Source organism: Monodelphis domestica, chromosome 5 (genome assembly GCF_027887165.1).
Source record: "Monodelphis domestica isolate mMonDom1 chromosome 5, mMonDom1.pri, whole genome shotgun sequence".
NCBI lineage: Eukaryota > Metazoa > Chordata > Mammalia > Didelphimorphia > Didelphidae > Monodelphis > Monodelphis domestica.
The window spans coordinates 219543885-219556288 of NC_077231.1; positions in this window are offsets into that span (position 1 = coordinate 219543885).

Sequence of the window (12404 nt, forward strand, 5' to 3'; positions counted from 1 at the left end):
GCAACTTCCGGAAAGCGAGCCGGGGGGAGAGTGTGGCCTCGTGGTCCGACCCTTCCATTCCAGTTCCAGTGAGGCATATTCAGTTTAACCCAGGGAAAGCTCATAGAACTATCTGCCCAGGACTAAAGCCACTGAACACCAGACAGAGACAAGAAAAACTAATCCTCCACATTCAGAAATGGCAAACTGCACAGAACCACAGAAGCCCCAAAATACCAAGAAAAATAAGAAGAAAGGGGCGACTTTGGACACATTCTATGGAGCCAAAATACAAAATACAGAGCAGACAGAAGATAATATAAAAGAAAATGCTCCAAAACCTTCCAAAGGAAATAGAAACTCTCCACAAACCTATGAAGAATTTGAATCAGAAATGACCAAAAAGATGGAAGCCTTCTGGGAGGAAAAGTTGGAAATAATGCAAAAGAAATTCACGCATCTACAAAACCAGTTTGACCAAACTGTAAAAGAAAACCAGGCTTTAAAGGCCAGAATCAGGCAGCTGGAAGACAACGATCGTGTAAAAGAGCAAGAATCAATAAAGCAAAGCCAAAATACCAAGAAATTAGAAGAGAACATAAAATATCTCACCGACAAGGTGATAGATCTGGAAAATAGGGGGAGAAGGGATAATTTAAGAATAATTGGACTCCCAGAAAAGCCAGAAATAAACACCAAACTGGACATGGTGATACAAGATATAATCAAAGAAAATTGCCCAGAGATTCTAGAACAAGGGGGCAATACAGCCACTGACAGAGCTCACAGAACACCTTCTACACTAAACCCCCAAAAGACAACTCCCAGGAATGTAATTGCCAAATTCCAAAGCTATCAAACAAAAGAAAAAATCCTACAGGAAGCCAGAAAAAGACAATTTAGATATAAAGGAATGCCAATCAGGGTCACCCAAGACCTTGCAAGTTCTACTCTGAATGATCGTAAGGCATGGAACATGATCTTCAGAAAGGCAAGAGAGCTGGGTCTCCAACCAAGAATCAGCTACCCAGCAAAACTGACTATATACTTCCAAGGGAAAGTATGGGCATTCAACAAAATAGAAGACTTCCAACTTTTTGCAAAGAAAAGACCAGAGCTCTGTGGAAAGTTTGATACCGAAAATCAAAGAGCAAGGAATACCTGAAAAGTTCCAGAAACCTGAGATCATCTTTCAAGGTGAGAAGACAGGCAAGCATGTATCCTGTAAAGAAGAAGCACCCCAGACCTATGACAAACTTCAAGCAATACCAAAGAATGGAAAATACATGGACAAATGGAAAAAACTGAATCAAAGACATTATGGGGAATGAATTTCAGGAAAATGTGTCATGTAAGATTAATCGACGATCACATTAACTTCACATATAGGGAAGTACATTCACATGCACATTGGAATAAATATGCATCTACCATGACATATCTGAAACACGAACAAATTTTACACTGGCATTAGGGGCTATGAGAATAACTCATAAATTGTATATCTGTAAATAAATCTCTACTACCAGAGGATATATATGTATGTATGTTTTTAAATAACATGTGACATATATAAATGTGTGCAAATAGCAGACATGTATACATATATATCATAATAATGATCTAATCCAGTAATATAGATAGAAAGGAGAGTTAAAATACTAACCATTAATAGACAGGGACAGAGTAGTTTAGGGTGGAAAAGGGAATATTGTAACTAGAGAGGTAACATAGGGACAGAATAAATTAGATTTCATTAGATACAAGTTAATATATAATATATATGTATATATATATAAATGTTATGAATTGTTACATTGGAATTAGCATTATATAAGGCATAGGATAGTTCAATTTTACTTAAGATTTAAATTTTATATTGATTGCAATAGAAATTGTTATATTGTAAAAATTTTGTTGTCCTAACCCTCTTTGTAATCCTAACCCTCTTCCTACAACTCAGTCTTAGAATAAGACAGGAACTTAGATTAGCAAATAGCAAATAGACAAAAAATAGATTAGGATAAGATTTATTATTTTGGGAGGGGGGAGGTTAGATGAGAACAATAAGTAACACAGATAGGTTAGAATAGACATAGAAGGTAAATAACTGGTGTGGGCCAGGGTGGCACCATGCAAACAACAGGAAATGGAGGGTTTATGACAGAGGCTGGCACTAGAGAAAAAGTGTCAGGCTGAAGAGTATGTGAAATTGATCACCTCAATGGGGGAAGGGCCCCAGGAGTGGAATCCAGATAAGGAGAAGACTCTGGCTGGGAGAGCAATGAGGGTCTCTCGGTCTTGAGAAGCAAAAGAGAGAAAGTGGGAAAAAGACCTTCTCCTGAGGGTTACCCAATTTTCCTGCTAGTGCCTGAAAATCATTCCCCCCAACACTTTCCAATTAAAGGGACTTCTGAAGAGAAACCTGAGCAGACTTTACCTCAGCTCCTGTTGCCCAGGGGTGAATCAACCTGACTTTCTCTCAAGGGGCTCAGGCTGCCAAGGTCTGAGTTCCCCCCAAACTCGAGGAGGGAGGGGAAAGGGTTTAGATAGAGACAGGGACCCCCTTTTCCCACATTCCTTTTCCCATTTTTCCCTGTCCCTTATTCCTTTTGTATTGCCTGACTGAGTTGACATTAAAAGTTATCTGTTCCCCAAGCTGAGTGAGTGAACAGATCAAGGGGAGACCCTTTGGTCTCAAGTAGTGGAGGGGGGACAAGAGGGACAAAAGCAAATCTGGGAGAGCGGCTTTAGCTAAGGAGGGAAGGCAGAAGGGGGAAAATCTTCAAATTCCCTCTCCTCTCTCTGTGCCAACTCATTACATCTGCTGTCTCCCCTGAACCCTGATTTATAGAAGGGGGATCTCCTCTCTTTCCTCCTCTCCATACCAAAAGTCCAAACTTCCCTCAGAGTACAAACTTTCCTCTTTTATCTTTTTTTAATATGCTTCCTACATAGCACATCTCCCTGTTTCCTCTCCTACAAAGGATTGTACCATTAAAGAAGCAATATAGTACAGCTTTGAAGAGCACTAGTTATGAAATTAGAGGACCTGAGTTCAAATCTTCCTTCTGAGGCTCATTAGCCAAGTCACTTAGGCAAGTCACTTAACCAATATGGCTCTTAGTCTCCTTATCTATACAATGAGAAGGTTGGGCTAGATGGACTCAAATGTCCTTTCTGGCTCTGCTACCATACATTCTTGGATGATGAAATTTATTCATGATTTTTGGATGATAATGATGTTGATGATATTTATCCAAAATCCTAGATTTATTTTTTCAGTTTGCTTTCATACCACTCTATTCTTAAGAAGTCTACCTTCTTCAATTAATTAATAATCACTTAAAATTATATATGTGGCATTTGCATCCAACCCTATTTTCAAGTGGTTATGAGACACGTTGCTTGAGTGAGTCTTCTCTTTTAAAATTAAAGACAAGCAAAAAATCAAAAAGAAAAAAGAAAAAAAAAAAGAAAAAATCCCCAGGTCTAGATGGATTCACAAATGAATTCTATCAAACATTCAAAGAACAACTAATCCCAACATTATACAAACTATTTGACAGAATAAGCAACGAAGGAGTTCTACCAAATTCCTTTTACAATACAAATATGGTACTGATTCCAAAGCCAGGCAGGTCAAAAACAGAGAAAAAAAAACTATAAACCAATATCCTTAATGAATATAGATGCAAAAATCTTAAATAGAATACTAGCAAAAAGACTCCAGCAAGTGATCATGAAGGTTATCCACTAGGACCAGGTAGGATTCATACCAGGAACACAAGGATGGTTCAATATTAGGAAAACCTTCCACATAATTGACCATATTAACAAACAAACCAACAAAAATCACATGATTATCTCAATAGATGCAGAAAAAGCCTTTGACAAAATACAACACTCATTCCTATTGAAAACATTAGAAGTATAAGAATAGAAGGGTCTTTCCTAAAAATAATAAACAGTATATATCTAAAACCATCAGCAAACATTATCTGCAATGGGCCTAGGCAAAGTTGAGGACCTGGGAAGTGTCTCTCAAGAGTATGTCTCTCCAGAGAATATGTTTTTCAGAAAAATCCAGCAGTTACGGGACAGCTTTTCATTCACCATGTGTGAGTTCAAAGGAACAGGGTCTCAGATCCAGTCAGAAGATCAAAGAATGAAGAATTCCTCCAGTCTCCACTTCCAAAAAATGTAGAACTGAACTCTCACAGGAAGTAACAGCTCTTTTTCAAGACGCTCCTTTTGCATCACTTCCTCTGTCTTCTCCTAATTTTACGTGTACAAGTCACAGTTGATGCTTTGTTTTAGGTCTGCCCAGAAGGCAGTCAGTCAATTCTAGGTGATATGGATGAATATCCACTATTGCACGTGTGGGTCATGTGAGATTTAAAATGGTTGAGGTCTTAAACTGTAGTGATTAAAATAGTGGAAGATATAAATTGTGATAGATATAAGAGAGGGTGAGTAAATTTGACCGCAGAAATATGTTTCACTACAGTGTCTTGGGTTTTAAAATCAAATATAAGGTGGTCGCCAGGGAAATATTCCCAATTATTCAAATACCCAAGTCAATTGGGTTTTATAGAGATTTTTAATTAACTTTACAATGAGTAATCAAAGAAGGAGAGAGAGAGTAAGAAAAGAATCAGCTTTTTAACACTCACCACAAGGTCTGACTAAACAAGGATTTCTAATGACACCAGGCCAGCAGCATCTCAGCTGCTTTCACCAGCTCCCTCCTCCATCTGAATGTTTCAGAATCAGTCTCCTCAGAATGAGTCTCTCCAATCTGAATGTTTCAGAATGACTCCCCAGCTCTTCCCTGAGCTCTTATTTTTAAGGGCAAAATCTCCTCTGTCACCTCCCCTAAGTCCTTACATCTACCAATCACTGTAGATGTTTCTAAAGGACCGCCCATTTTTAGTCCACACCCAAGAATGTGTGGATTTTTGAGTAATTCACACCAGGAAAGCTCTGAGTAAGTTTTCCAGTTCTTTGTTCCTTGTAAATTCACAAGTTGCTTGACCTTTATAGGTACTTAGCTTAAGAAAAGTATGGGTTTAAGTACTTTTCATTGTTCAGAAAAGAGTTTACAACTTTATCTTCCCTTAGGGCAGACCCAAGTAGGTAAAGTAGAATTCTCACATTCCTGCTTTAAGTAGAGTTCACTGCCCAAATGAGGGATGGTCTTAATCCAATCTTATAAAGTAGGGTCTGGGAAATTTTAAGGTTTACAGTCACAGATCTCCCCCATTCAAGGGTGAATGGGGTGTTTGCACCTTTGGTGACTAAATCTAAAATGGGCAGATCTTCATACTTAACTTCTAAGTAGGGTGTTCACACTTTTGGGCTTTAAATCTAAAAATAGTCAGGGGTTGAAATTTAATCTTCACAATCAGGGGAGAACCTGGGGAGAATTAAATTTAATCTTCACATTGCTATTGTATACAATGTTCTCCTGGTTGTTCTCATTTCACTTTACATGTCTGTCCTTTCACTTCATAAAAGTCTTGCCAGGTTTTTTTGTAATCATCTTCTTTGTCATTTCTTATGTCACAATAGTATTCCATTACCATCATATATCACAACTTGTTCAGCCATTCCCCAATGAATGGACATCCCTTAATTTTCCAGTTCTTTGACAACATAAAAAGGGATGCTATAAAGGGCTACAAGTAGAACTTTTCTCCTTATTTTTAATCTTTTGGGGATACAGACCTAGTAGTGGTATTCCTAGGTCAAAGGGCATGCACAGTTTTCTGTCCCTTTGGGCATGGTTCCAAATCACTCTCCAGAATGGTTGTATCAGTTCACAACTCCACCAACAGTATATGTGTCCCAATTTTCCCATATTCCCCTCTAACATTTTTCATTTTCCATTTTTGTCATATTAGCTAGTCTCACAACATAATAATTGTGAGGCAGTACCTCAGAGTTATTTTAAATTGCATTTCTATAATTAATAGTGATTTGAAGCATTTTTTTCCATATGACTGAAGGTGGTTTTAATTTCTTCTCCTGAGATTTGCCTGTTCATATCCTTTGACCATTTTGCAATTGGAGAATGCTTTGTATTCTTTACTAATTTTGACTGAGATAGTTGCTGTAAAGATTTTTTCCCCATTTTGTTGTTTTTCCTTCTAATCTTGGTTGCTCTTGGATTTTTTGTGCAAAAATGTTTTTAAGGTAATATAGTTAAAGTTATATATTTGATATCTCATAATGTTCTCTATGTCTTGTTTGGACATAATTCTTCCCTTATCCATAAGACCCATGAGATTTTGCCTTATTGTTAGGAACTTGACCTACTGTGTCTAATATATTTGATTGAACACTTCTGCTTACCTAGATTATTGGTCTTTATTCCATCCAAATCAGACCTGTTCATATGATTACCCTCCCATTGGCATGACATTAATCCAGAATGCCTCATTTGATTCCAGCTGCAGACAGAGCACACTGTAAAAAAAAAAAAGTGCACATTAAACAAATAACCAATAATCCATTCTCTTGGGCTATGTGATAGAGGCTGGCACTAGAGAAAAAGTGCCAGACTGAAGAGTATGTGAAATTGATCACCTCGATGGGGAAGGGGCCCCAGGAGTGAATATCCTGAGGAGTGAAGACTCTGAGGCAGAGAGCAATGAGGGTCTCTCGTCTTGAGATGTCGAAGAGAGAAGGTGAATAAAGACTTTATCCTGAGGGTTACCCACTTTTCCTGCTGGTTACTGGAAATCCTTCCCCCCAACACTTCCCAATTGAAGGAACTTTCTGAAGAGAAACCTGAGCAGACTTTACCTCAGCTCCTGTTGCCCAGGGGTGAGTCAACCTGACTTTCTCTCAGGGCGCTCAGGCTGCCAAGGCCTGAGCTCCCCCCAAACTCAAAGAGGGAAGGGATGTACCTCCAATGGGAGGTTTGGACTTTCGATATGGAGAGAGAAGGAAAGAGAGAAGGATCACCCTTTTGCCACAAAGCAGGGTATAGGGGAGACAGCATATGTAATGAGTTGACTCAGAGAGAGGAGAGGGGGTTTGAAGATTTTCCCCCTTCTGCCTTCCCTCCTTAGCTAATGCTTCTCTCCCCAATTCGCTCTTGTCCCTCTTGTCCCCCCTCCACTATTTGAGACCCAAAGGTCTCCCCTAGATCCATTCACTCACACTCAGATTGGGGAACAGATGACTTTTAATGTTAACCCAATCAGGTAATACAAAGAGAATAATGGGAGGGGAAGAATGGGAAAAGGAAAGTGGGAAAAGGGGGTCCCTGTCTCTATCTAAACCCTTTTCCTCCCTCCTTGAGTTTGGGGGGAGCTGCCAAGGCCTGAGCTCCTGGGGCCCCTCTCCCATCAAGGTGATCAATTTCACATACTCTTCAGTCTGGCACTTTTTCTCTGGTGCCAGCCTCTATCACAATCCTCCATTTCCTATTGTTCGTGTGGTGCCACCCTGGTCCATGCCAGTTACTTATCTTCTATGTCTATTCTAATCTACCTATGCTACTTATTGTTCACATCTAACCTCCCCCCTCCCAAAATAACAAATCTTATCCTAATCTGTCTATTTGCTATTCTAAATTCCTATCTTATACTAAGACTGAGTTGTGGGAAGAGGGTTAGGATTATGTACCAACAAAAATTTTTACAATATAACAATTTCTTAATACAAAAGACATTCCTATTGCAATCAATATAAAATTTGAATCTTAAGTAAAATTGAACTATCCTATGCCTTCTATAATGCTAAATCCAATGTAACAATTCATAATATTTATAGGTATATATATATACATGTATATATATATATACATATTAACTTGTATCTAAATGAAATCTGATTTATTCTGTCCCTATGTTACCTCTCTAATTGCAATATTCCCTTTTCCACCTTAAACTACTCTGTCTATGTCTATTAACGGTTAGCATTTTAACTCTCCTTTCCATCTATATTATTGGATTAGATCATTATTATGATATATATATATACATATGCTATTTTTACACATTTACATATGTCACATGTTATTTAAATACATATATATCTTCAGGTAGTAGAGATTTATTTACAAATATACAAGTTATGGACTGTCCTTATTTATGGCACAGTCCCTAATGTCAATGTGAAATTTGTTTGTGTTCAAAATATGTTGTGGTGGATACATATTTATTCCAATTTATATGTGGATGTACTTCCCTATATGTGAAGTTAATGTGATAGGCAATTAATCTTACATGACCCATTTTCCCGAAGTTCATTTCCCATAATGTCTTTGATTCAAAGTTCTTTCCAGTTGTTCATGTATCTTCCATCCTTTGGTGTTGCTTGAAGTTTGTCACAGGTCCGAGGTGCCTTCTCCTTTACAGGATACATACTTGCCTGTCGTCTCACCTTAAAAGATGATCTCAGGCATCTAGAACTACAGGATCATGCGTGTGTGTAAGATTAATGTGTGCGTGCATGTAAGAGTGAATATTTCGATGCATGTGCATGAGACTTTATACAGGATGTTTGTGCCATCCTCATGTGTGCAAGTGAGATTTTTTTTTTATGTAATGAATGTAGGTATCTTTCTTAATGTGTGATTGTAAGGCAATTATTCTATTCCTATGTGGCTGATTGTAGAGGCTGATGATATTTTAAGTCCAGGCTTGAGATTGAAATTCGTATATAGGTTCAATAATTCTAAGGGATTCTAAATCCACCCAAATAAACTCCCACGTTCCTCAAGGAACCACTTCTCCTGTGTTTCACAGGCTATACTAATCCTCCCTGATCTAAGTAACCCAAATTTATAATATCTGTCTTGGGCATTATCCTGTTTTGGTTTCATGCAATAATTTTGTTTGTGTAAGATGCTCCAATAGCATCTTGGGTGGTTTTCATCTACATTTACTGGGGTTCATGGACTTGTCTCAGTTTTGTTTTTTTTTTTTTTTTTTAGCCAGGCATCGTCATTATGGGCTTAGGGGTTTTCCTGATTTGAACAAGGTTTCTTTTGGATCATGTGTCAGATCTTATGCCTAGTACCAGTCTGGGTTCTTATAAGGTTACTGTGTTGTTTGCTACCCTATAGAACTCAAACCAGTCCTGGTACCAAGTTCTCTATATTACTTCAAATTAAGTGTCACTGTCCCCTAAGTCATATTTCTTACAAAATTCTTCAAAACTACTGACTCCTGTAATATACAGTATTTCCTGTACTGATAATAAGTTTCCTGTGTTTTCAATTGCTGAATCAGAATCAAAAAGTCTTTATCCACCTTCTCTCTTCAACATCTCAAAACAGAGAGACCCTCGCTGTTCTCCTCACCAGAGTCTTCTCTCCTCAGGATATTCACTCCTGGGGCCCCTCCCGCATCAAGGTGATCAATTTCACATACTCTTCAGTCTGGCACTTTTTCTCTAGTGCCAGCCTCTATCACAACTACAACAGGCATCCTCCTAAACAAGAAATTCCTCTGGTCTAAAAACCAGCAATACTATCATTAATATATGGGATATTCAAAAAAAGGAACTCCTACCAATACAAGTCAGTACTTTTTTACAAGTTATAATGTTAGAGAGTTGCTATGAAGCAATGTAAGTGATTTGTCCAGGGCTATCCATCCAGTATGTGAAAGAGGAGGATCTTAAAACCAAGTCTTTCTGACTCCAAAGTCAACTCTATCCACTATGCCATGCAAATTTTATATAACTTGCCTTTAATTTTTTTTATATTCTTCTTCTATCACCTTCCTTTCTAAATAGATTCTGCTTTCCCTTACACAAGCTATATTGTGTAACAAAGAAAAATAATAAAAATAAGAATTATTTAGCAAAACTAACATGTGAACAGTCTGACAGTATAGACATAACTTTTTTCTTAATAAACCCATGCAGCTTCCTAATGATTATCAATCCCATTTTTGAGTTCCAGGAAACTATCTATTGAACAATTCATTCTTGAGATTTCCTCAGAGTTAAAGAAGAGTTGCTTGGTTTATCATCACAAATTTCCAAGAATCCACATTTAGCCCATGGAAATTAATATAATGGTCATTTCCAAAATTCTAACAGCTCTTCCAATATGTCATTTCTTCAATAATATAAACAATGATTTTCTGATCAAATCCATTATTTCTTTCAATAATACAGTGTTTAGTAGAAGTTGTTGATTATTTGGTTTCATTCATTCAGACCTACAGATTGATATTCAGTTACAGCAGGCAGCTTCTCTCATTAGCTCCTTAATATCTCATGGACTTAGAATTAGCTAAAGGAAAAAGAGCTAATATTTTTCTGGACTCATACTATGCTTTCTCCACTGTACATTCTTTGTCATACATATGGAAAAACAGAGGGTATGAAATATTGGCTGGGAAACCAATTGCATATGGCAAATTAATAGACCATATTATAAATGCTGTAGGCTTTCCTAAAGAATAATCCATTGTAAGGCACACACTCATGGAAAGGACAGAATATCCCTAGGGAATGATAAAGTGGACATAACATCAAAATACGCTGTGCGGTTCGGACACTACCATGTGCTGAATTTCTCTCTGATTGAAAGGCATAATCTCACTGAAGCCTACAACAGAGAAGAAATATAGTCATGGAAGAAGCAGCTAGGCACTAAACTAATCAAAAGCATCTGAATTGCTCAAGTGGGTAGACCTATTCTCCCTAAAAAGCTGTATCAACATCTATGTGCCATAATTCATGTAAAAAGGACATTATGGAGTACAAGGGATTCTGGATACCATACAGAGGTTTTGGACAGCCAGCACCAGGAATAACAACAAGTGCCATTAGAACTTGTCAGACATGTGAAACATGCAGAAGGTATAATCAAGGGCATTTAAAGAACATAGCATTGGGAGGTAGACCACTCAGCTATATGTCTTTCCAATGTATTCAAATTGATTATATCAACATTCCTAAATACAAGGGATACAAATATGCATTGTTTATTGTGAATAGACTGACAAGATGGGTTAAAGCATGTCCATCCAAGAAAAATGACACAGAAACAGTAGTGATATTGCTATTAAAAGAGATAATACCTAGACATACTATTCCTGATACCATAGACTCGGACAGGGGGTCCCATTTTACTTCCCAAGTTCTGCAAGAAATCTACAAGAACTTGGGGATTAGATGCAATTATCATTCAGTTTATTGTACCCAAATTTCCAGTCAGGCCAAACGTATGAACAAAGAATTGAAGATACAAATAGGTAAACTCTGTTCAGAAACACACTTAAAATGGACAGATGTTGTGCCTTTTCCCTTGTTCAACGTGAGAGCTAGACCTAGGACTGACTTGCATATATCACCATTTGAAATGCTATATGGTCAGCCACTTTGGCATGGTAGAACAGTAAAGCCATCATATTTGTCCATGTTAAGAGGGGAAAGTGTACTTCATGAATATTTAAAACAGATATAATGTTGACTAGAAGAACTCAGAAAACTAGGCTTGCTTGTGCAAAGAATACCACTAGATTTTTCATTGCATAAAATAAAACCAGGAGATAAGGTATATGTCAAGAACTTTAATAGAGAATCTCCTATAGAACCAAGATGGATCAGTCCAACAACGGTCATAATGACAACCCCAACATCTATAAAGGTTGATCAAAAAGATCCATGGTTCCATGCTTCACATGTAAAATTGCATCACATCCATAACGTTGACTAGCTTTAACAAACAAACAAAAAAAAAACAATAATAGTCCTTGTGAACGGAAGCCTATGAATGGAAAACTATGAACAGAAAGCACACAAGAGTATGTATCAACAGAAAGTACAGACAAGAGAACATTACACATATTGAAATAACAGAAAAGCTCTGCTAAAGTAAATAAAACAGCTCCAGAAAAGAAATATAGCCAGTAAAACAGACATGCAGTTTAAAAGATTAGCACCAAATAAAAGTCTCTACATAGTCTATACAAAGTCTCTGCCAATAACAACCATAGTAACATCAAAGAAAATAACAAAATTATTTTAAATGAAAACACAACTCCATCACCAAACAAAATACGTTATATCTGAATACTATCTTCAAGACATATCTAAAAGACAGCATACAATAAATCCCCTTGTGAAAGTTCAAACATCAGAAAGATATGAAAACTTCAAATTCATATTCTTAACATAAATCTAAGAACTTATACATTATGCATATACCCACTCATGAAAATGATCATATGTAAAGTTTACTTCCACACATGAAGAATAACTAATGAATATTGACAAGCACTCATGAAGAATTCATATCTTGCTTCCATGTACAAGGAAAAATTTCAATCTTACATTCATGCACATGTAAAAACCTTACACGCATGCATGTTCCTTATTGTTCCAGTATGTTCCTGAATATTAAAGAACACAGGACTACAATCAAGAATGACAACAGACCAAAAGTGGCA